The following is a 9,033-nucleotide window of genomic DNA, read 5'->3' on the forward strand; positions in this document are numbered from 1 at the left end:
TTTCTTTCTTTCTTTCTTTCTTTCTTTCTTTCTTTCTTTCTTTCTTTTTCATCTTTCTCTTTCTGATTTGGATGCCTTTTATTTATTTATCTTGCCAGATTACTCTAGCTAGGACCTGCAGTATTACATTGGATAGGAGTTATGAGAGTGGACACCCTTGTCTTGCTACTGATCTCAGAGTAAAAGTTTTCTAACTATGAACTATTTGAATACAGTGTTTTTGTCGGTTTGTCATATATGGTCTTCTTTTAGGTTGAGGTATGTTCCTCCTATACCCAGTTTGTTGAAGGTTGTTTTTTTTTTTTTAACTCATGAAAGGATGTTGTTTTGTCAAAACATTTTCTGCATGTTTTGAGATGATCATATGATTGTTATATTTCGTTATATCAATGGAATATATCACATTTATTGATTTGCTTTGGTTGAACCATCCTTGCATCCCAGGGATAAGTACCAGTTCATCATGGTGTATATTCTCTTCAATATATTTAATTCAGTTTGCCAATATTTTTTGAAAAATGTTGTGTCTATGTTCATCAGGGATATTGGTTTATGGGTTTTTTTTTAAGATTTTATTTATTCATTTGCGAGAGATAGAGAGACAGAGACAGAGTACAAGCAGGGGAAGAAGTGGAGGGAGAGGGAGAAGCAGACTCCCCACTGAGCAGGGAGCCAGATATGGGGCTCAATCCCAGGACCTGGAGATCATGACCTGAGTGGAAGGCAGATACTTAACCATCTGAGCCACCCAGGTGCCCCTATGGTTTTCTTTTTTCTTTTCTTTTCTTTTCTTTTTTTTTTTTGTACTGAATGTTTCTGTCTTTAGTATCAGGATAATGCTGGCTTTTTAAAATGAGGTGGAGAATATGCCTTCCTCTGTAAGTTTCTGGAAAGGTTTGAGAAGGATTGTCATTAATTCTTCTTTAAATGAAGCTGAGAAGCTTCACCTGTGAAGCTTTCTGGTCCTGGGGTTTTCTTTGCTGTGAGATTTTTGATTACTGATTTAATCGTCTTATTATTCATTTGTTAAAAATTTGTATTTCTACCTGATTTTGTCTTGGTGGGTTATACATTTCTAGGTACTTATCACTGTTTTTGGGGTGTCCAATTTGTTGGAGTGAAATTTTTCACAATGGTCTCCTATGATTCTTTGTATTTCTTTGGTATCTGTTGTAAGGCATCATTTTTGCAGCTGATTTAACAAAAAATCCTGAATAATTTTTAAAGATTAGTTATTTATTTAATTTATGAGAGAGAGAGAGAGAGAGCAGGGGGAGGAGCAGAGGGAGAGAAAGAAGCAGACTCCATGCTGAGCATGGAGCTGGATGTGGGGCTCCATCTCAGGACCCTGAGATCATGGATCAATGGAATCCAAAAGTCAGACCTAACTAACTTAACAGACTTAACTCAGAATTAACCGAGCCACACAGGCATCCTGCTGCTGCTTTTATATATTTGTATCTTCTCCCTCACCCTTTTTCTTTGGTCTAACTAACTGTCAATTTTGCTGAGCTTTTCAAAAACTTGGCTCCTAGCTTTGTTAATATTTTCTCTTTTTTTAAAAGATTTTATTTATTTATTTGACAGAGAGAGACACAGTGAGAGAGGGAACACAAGCAGGGGGAGTGGGAGAGGGAGAAGCAGGCTTCCCGCAGAGCAGGGAGCCCAATGGGGGCTCGATCCCAGGACCCTGGGATGACCTGAGCCAAACGCAGATGCTTAATGACTGAGCCACGCAGGCGCCCCTGTTAATATTTTCTATTGGCTTTCTGGTCTATATATCATTTCCGTATGCTCCGATATTTGTTATTTCTTTCCCTCTGCTGCTTTGGACTTAGTTTGTTTTTCTTTTTCTAGCTCCTTGAATCATAAAATGAGATTATTTACTTAAGGTCCTTTATTTTTTTAATGCAGGCATTTATTGCTATAAACTTCCCTTTTAGAGCTGCTTTTTCAACATCCCATTAGTTCTGATAGGCTGTGTTTACATTTTCATTTGATTCAAGATTTTTCAATTTCCTTTTTGGCTTCTTCTTTCAGCCAGCAGCTTTCCACGGTTGGTGTGATTTAATTCCCACATATTTGTGAATATCTCAGATATCTCTACCCTTACATTTGGTGCAACATTATTCACAATTGCCAAGGCATGGAAACAGCCCAGTCTCTATCAACAGATGAATTAATAATGAAGGCATATTAATACAATAGAATTCTACAAATAAAGAAAAGGAAGACATCCTTTCCTTTGTTAAAAGATGATTGGACCTTGAGGGTATTAGGCTAAATGAAATAATCAGACAGAGAAAGACAAATAGTGTATGATCTCACTTATACATGAAATACAAAAACCTGAACTCATAGAAAGCAGAGATGTGGTTGACATTTGCTGGTGGCTGGGGTTTGGGGAAATGAGAAGATGCTGCTGAAAGCCTACAAACCTTCTGTTATATGAATAAGTTCAGGGAACGTAATATACCACATGGTTATTATGGTTAACTAAATTGTGTTATAGACTTACATGTTGCTAACAGAGTACATAGTAAATGTTCTTACCACAAAAATAAATGGATGGAAGTGACGGATGTATTCATTAACCTATTTTGGGGATCACTTCACAATGTGTATGTACATGAAATTACCAATCACAATTTTATATGTCAATTACATTTCAGATTTTTTTTTTATCTTTATTTGAGAGAGAGAGAGAGCACAGCAGAAGGAGTGGCAGGCAGAGGGAGAAGCAGGCTCCTCGCTGAGCAAGGAGCCTGATGGGGGACTCGATCCAAGAACCAGGGCTCATGACCTGAGCTGAAGGCAGACATTTAACTGACTGAGCCACCCAGCCATCCCTGTCAATTACATTTCAATAAAACTAGATAAATGAAGAAAAAATATTCCCTGGTCTCTTCTTTTATTTATTTATTTATTTATTTATTTATTTATTTATTTATTTATTTATTCACTCATTCATTCATTCATTTATTCATTCATTCATTCATTCATTTGTTTATTATGTTATGTTATTCACCATACAGTACATCATTAGTTTTTGATGTAGTGTTTCATAATTCATTGTTTTCATATAACACCCAGCACCCTCTGCAATACATGTCTTCCTTAATGCCCATCACCGGGCTCACCCATCCCCCCACCCCCTTCCCTTCTAAAACCCTCAGTTTGTTTCTTAGAGTCCATAGTCTCTCATGGTTCATCTCCCCCTCTGATTTCCCCCCTTAAGTTTTCCCTTCCTTCTCCTAATGTCCTCCATGCTGTTCCTTATGTTCCAATCTTCTATTTGTATTTCAAATGTCACCTCCTTCCAGCAGAACCCTCCCTATAAAAAACAAAACAGAGTACCAGGATGAAAACCATTATGAATATGTCAATAGGAAGGTCATTCAATAGGAAAACAGTATCTACATAATTATACCAGGAAGATATCATCAGTGATACAACAGTTCTTAGCTCCATCAATCAGTGAGTTAGATAGGAGGTTGCTGGTCTCTCTGAGGCATCTGGAAAGAAAAACTTCTATTTCTTGGATCTTTTCTTAGATTAAGAATGGTGATCTATAGGCAAGGGGTGGGGAAGAAATATTTATATTTTGAGAAAAACCTGGCCTTTTGAAGTAGAATTTCCATAACTGTCCGGTGGACACATAATTCAGTTTCACTGTCTTCTCTGAGTTCATTCCACTGCTGAAGATGGAAGTGGAAATGAAACCCTTCAAATTGAAATTTACACCAATGATAGTTTGCAGAAATGGCTCCAGATATACATCTTTCTCTGTAGCCATGCCTTTGGCAGTGTGTGCAGCACTTTCCATCAGGTGGTGGAGACTCTTCCTCCATCTTTGCTCTGGGCTGGATTAGGATTTTTTATTTGCTGTGGCCAGCAGGATATGATGGGAGTGACAGTGAACCTTACAGCCTTGGTGCATTTCTCTGCTCTGTCTTGGAACTCTGCCTCCAAAAAGTGAATTAAGCTGGGTGGGCTGCCAGAGTAAATGAGGACATGTGGAGCAGAGCCCAGCTGTCCAAGCCAGGGCCACCCTGGATCAGCCACAGCTATCTAGCCAGGGCCCATTGATATTAGAATGCCCTGGCAAGATCTCAGAGCCCCCTCAGCTGACACACGGGTCATTCAAGACTCTTGAGGAGATCAACAGAAATGAGAACAATTCATCACCATACAATTCCATTTGATACTAAAGACATTATAGCAAGCCATTCACTTCCCAGTTGGCTTGCTATGCTGCAACATTCATAATCATTCGGTTATTCAAGTTTATTTTGGATAACTGTTAAAAAGTGACTTTAATGAGGATCATTTTTGGGAGCCAAGTAGATTAAGACTTGCATTTTTGTGGAGAAAAAATGGTCACCCAGAATCATGTAACTAGGTGGGAATTTATGCTCTCTGTGCCCTGCAGAGACATCTTGATTTTAGTCCAATAAGACTCATTTTCAGCTTTTACCTCCAGGACTGGAAGAGTGCAAATTTGTTTCTTTTAAAACCTCAGTGTGGTAATTGCTGATAGCAGCAAAAGAAAGTGACAAAGACATTTCTTGAATAAAATTTCTTTGAAGAAACTGCATTATACCCCTGAATTCATTCACTTAGCTTCCTTGGGTAATGGCATTTTGTGTTGAACCCCTACCTTAAGTAGAAGAAAAATCTAAAGTCATTTTGGAGATATGCAGCCTTCTAAGCTGGTACAGAGAAGTGCTCCTTGCTTAAACGTACATGTAGTTCTGTATATGAGGACTCTGAGCCTTCAGATAGGGAAATCGATTCATTGTGAACATTAAGGCCAGCTGTTCTACTCTAACTCTTTTTGTCCAAATATCTATATTCCTAAAATTTCATGTGAATGCGAACATTCAATCTTTTCACTTCTTTACCCTACAAGTTTCTCTCAAGCTTTCTTTCAACACAGTAGATAGGTTATAATGAGCTACAAAGAGGGTTATAATTCTTGTGCATGTACAAATATTCATGTGAGTATGTTTTCTTGAAATAAAATGTACAAGACTATACATACATTTACATACACACAACCCTTGTTCTTGAACATTCTTTGGACCCAACAAAGTACTTCCACATATTTCATCTTTCCTTACAACATCCCTTGAAGTTAGGTTTATGATTCCACATTGCCTTCAGAAGAAAATGAAGGCTGGGGGATTACACCCTAACAATTGCATAAGAAGCTGTTAGAACTTATTGTGCATCTTCTGGAGTTCTATGGAAATGGAACCATGCCGTATGTACCCATGATTTTTCAATAACTCTTTCAATTCCTAAAGTTGTACACTTCAAACATGTACAGTTTATCACATGTAATAGTGTTCCAATAAATTAATTAAAAATTAAAATTCTAGTGGTGCATGACTCAGGGTCAGATCTGGAGTACCGTTAGCTGAGTAAAACCTAACAGGGTGGGAGAGCTCTCTTCCAACTGTGAAAAAGCAAAAGTTCACAGGTGGATATTAAAATAATGGAATTAACTTAAGATAATTCACATTTGATAAACTCATTTTTTGGTAAACTAGATTAGCCTACATATATAAAAGGAATAAAATGCCATAAATTGGTTCAAGATGGAAGAGCACTACAGCCACACACATATAGGGGCGCCTGGATGGTTCAGTTGGTTAAGCATCTGCCTTTGGCTCAGGTCATGATCCCAATGTCTTGGGATTGAGTCCTGCATCAGACTGTCTGCTCAGCGGGGAGCTTGCTTCTCTCTGTGCCTGCTGTTCCCCCCTGCTTGTGCTCTCTCTCTGGCAAATAAATAAAATCTTTGAAAAAACAAAAACACAAAAAGCAACATAATCTATAGATCCGCACTTGACTAAGGACGCATGTGGAGCCCTGAAGAGATAAGAACAACGCCCTACCCTACAATGCCCTTCCATAATAAAGATATTATATTATGCCATTTAATTTTATGTTTCTTTGTATGCAGGAAGAGCTAATTGATATAATAAATCAGGCAGAACTCATGGTATTTGTAATAATCTGATTTTTTTATTCCAGGCATTTGTTATTTTTTAATTTTTTTATTATTATGTTCAGTTAGCCAACATATAGTAGATCATTAGATTTGTTGTAGTGTCCAACAATTCATTAGTGTATAACACCCAGTGCTCATCACCACACATTTGTTCTGATACTTGAAGGTCGGCTTCATGATTACTCTGTTCTTCAAGTTTATCTCATGTAACTCTATTAAAATATGACTCCCTTGAGGCCCATTTGAGGTAACATGGAAAGGTTGGAAGGACACGCATGTGTGCACAAAACCTGTGACTCTGATCCACACATGGATGGGAATCCAAGCTTGCTGGTGAGTCATGCTGTGATTAAGAGGATGATATATAGTGGATGATACTGATGTTGTTCACTTGCTTCCTGTTTAGAGGTTATGGCAAAATTTCAAATGAGTGGGAGACATTTCATTTAGGGAAATGGAAGGAATCATATTTATATGTAGCACTTGAAATTTTCCACCAGAATCCAGAAAATAATTTAATAAAACCCCTATCAAACCACCAGTCTTTCTCTTAATGAATACACCTTACAGATGGAATCTGATATACCATAATTCAACAGGTAGATGAAGTGCCTGAGAAAGAAGTATTTTTGCATAGCAATAAGTGTATGATTTAATATTTTGCTTCATTGTCCTTAAAGTCAAGTTTGACTCTAAGGCCATGTTATGTCAACCTATCTTTTCCATATTTGTCTTTCTGCATATATTCCACTTGAAGATATGTATTTTATTATCATTTTGTTTGCCAGTGACTATGGGAGGCATGGTGGACATTAGCTGTGTAACAACAGGATCCTAATGTGTAGAAAAATCCCCATGAATAGGTAGAGCCACCAGTACATCTAAGTCTGCATTCTCAGGAAGAACAGTTAAGGTAGCCATATACCAAGGAATGATGTTCACAAAAGGGAAGCACGATGGTCTTAGATTTTTCTCTGTTATAAACTTACATAAATAGCTGTGGTGGCCAAGAGTAGATTTTCCATAGGAGTATTATTCAGTCAAATTAAAGAAATAATACTTACTATGATATATTTTATGAGAAGAAATTATTCTTAACAGATTCATGTAGTTCTTTGAATGAGTGAGAATGTGCAAATATTTCACATCTGAGGTTAGGAAAGACATGACAGAGTAGGGAAATGACAAAGGGACGATCTCTTGAGTATCATGAGTTATCACAAAGCTTAATAAAGTGAGTTATGTAGGGTCGCCTGGGTGGCTCAGTCATTAAGCGTCTGCCTTCGGCTCGGGTCATGATCCTGGGATCCTGGGATCGAGCCCTGCATTGGGCTCCCTGCTCAGCGGGAAGCCTGCTTCTCTCTCTCCCACTCCCCCTGTTTGTGTTCCCTCTCTCACTGTGTCTCTCTCTGTCGAAAAAATAAAATAAAATCTTAAAAAAAAATAAAGTGAGTTATGTAAATTATGCAGAGATGTCGGAAAAAATAAAAAAGAATTCCAGGAAAAAAAAATACAAGAGACATGCTCCAATTCCACAATCTGACCAAAGAATTTCAAAATTGGCTCAAGCTTTGGGCTCTGCCATCATGGGCACTTTTTCAACACCCAGATGATTGTCCCCTTTAGAGCTGCCATCCCAGAGAATCTCATCAGAGCCTGCTTTATGTCTTTGTTCCTCAGGCTGTAGATGAAGGGGTTCAGCATGGGTGTGACCACTGTGTACATCACTGAGGCTACTGCACTTGAGGGGGAGCTCTGAATAGCAGCAGAGCTAAAGTACACTCCTAGGCTTGTACAATAAAATAAGGAGACAACTGAGAGGTGAGATGCACAGGTGGAAAATGCTTTATACTTGCCCTGAGCTGATGAGATCCCACGTATGGAAGAAACTATCTTAGAGTAAGAGTAAAGGATCCCAATGAAGGGACCACCAACCAGCAACATAGCTGCAAAATACAGCACTATGTTACTGAGAAAGTTGGCAGAACATGCATGTTGGATCATCTGATTGAGTTCGCAGAAAAAGTGGGGGATTTCCACCTCTGTACAGAAGGACAGCCGCAACACCATCGAGGTTTGTAACATGGAATGCAAGACACTCATGATCCAGGACACCAGAACCAGCAGTCCACAGAGACGGGGTTCATGATGACCATGTAGTGCAGGGGATGACAGATGGCCATAAAGCGGTCATAAGCCATCACAGTCAGGAGAAAGACATCTAACCCTGCAAACAGTATGAAAAAATACATCTGGCTGAGGCAGCCTTTGTAAGTGATCACTTTGCTTTGAGTCTGGATGTTCCACAGCATCTTGGGGATGGTGGTGGAGGTGAAACAGATATCTACAAAGGACAGGTTGGTGAGGAAGAAGTACATGGGGGTGTGGAGGTGGGAGTCAGAGCTGACAGCCAGGATGATGAGCAAGTTTCCAAACACAGTGATCAGGTACATGAGGAGGAAAAGCGCAAATATAAGGGGCTGCAGTTCTGGTCCCTCTGAAAATCCCAGAAGCTGGAACACTGAAATTCCTTTATTGTTTCGTGGGTCCATGCAGTGGAGGTGACTAGCAGAACAGGGGAAAATAATGACTAATTTTCACAAAAATGAGCATTGCTCAAATTGTGGAAATGCTATAACTTATATTTTCCAGTCAAGAAACTAATTTCAATGTTTTTTAATGGATCTGGGACCCTTGAGGTTTTTCCCACTTCCTCTCTGTTTAGGAATTTCCAACTCAATATCAGATTTTCCCCAAAGATCAGGTGTTGTACAGATTAAATAGAAATTATTTCATCCTTTTAAGGGATATATAGAATGTCAACCATGTTTCAAGAATTCCTATTCATAAAATAGAGGGTGCTGAATAGCAAAAGTCCCTCTGACCTGTGTGATTAATGGTTATAAGATAGAAGCATATATAAGCATATAAATAATCATGTGATGAGGACAGATGCTATGAAGAAACAGAAGCAGGTTAAAGGAGAGAGTGGATGGGCTGTTAGGTTGGGTGTT

General features: G+C 38.6%; 1 pseudogene; it reads right to left on the reverse strand.

Annotated features, from left to right (window-relative positions):
- Positions 1–7,603: 7,603 nt before the first annotated feature.
- Positions 7,604–8,571, reverse strand: LOC112818334 (olfactory receptor-like protein OLF4; annotated as a pseudogene).
- Positions 8,572–9,033: the final 462 nt, after the last annotated feature.

This window comes from Callorhinus ursinus, unplaced genomic scaffold (assembly GCF_003265705.2).
Source record: "Callorhinus ursinus isolate GAN/ISIS: 27379988/994484 unplaced genomic scaffold, GSC_fseal_2.0 scaffold709, whole genome shotgun sequence".
In the NCBI taxonomy this organism is placed as follows: domain Eukaryota; kingdom Metazoa; phylum Chordata; class Mammalia; order Carnivora; family Otariidae; genus Callorhinus; species Callorhinus ursinus.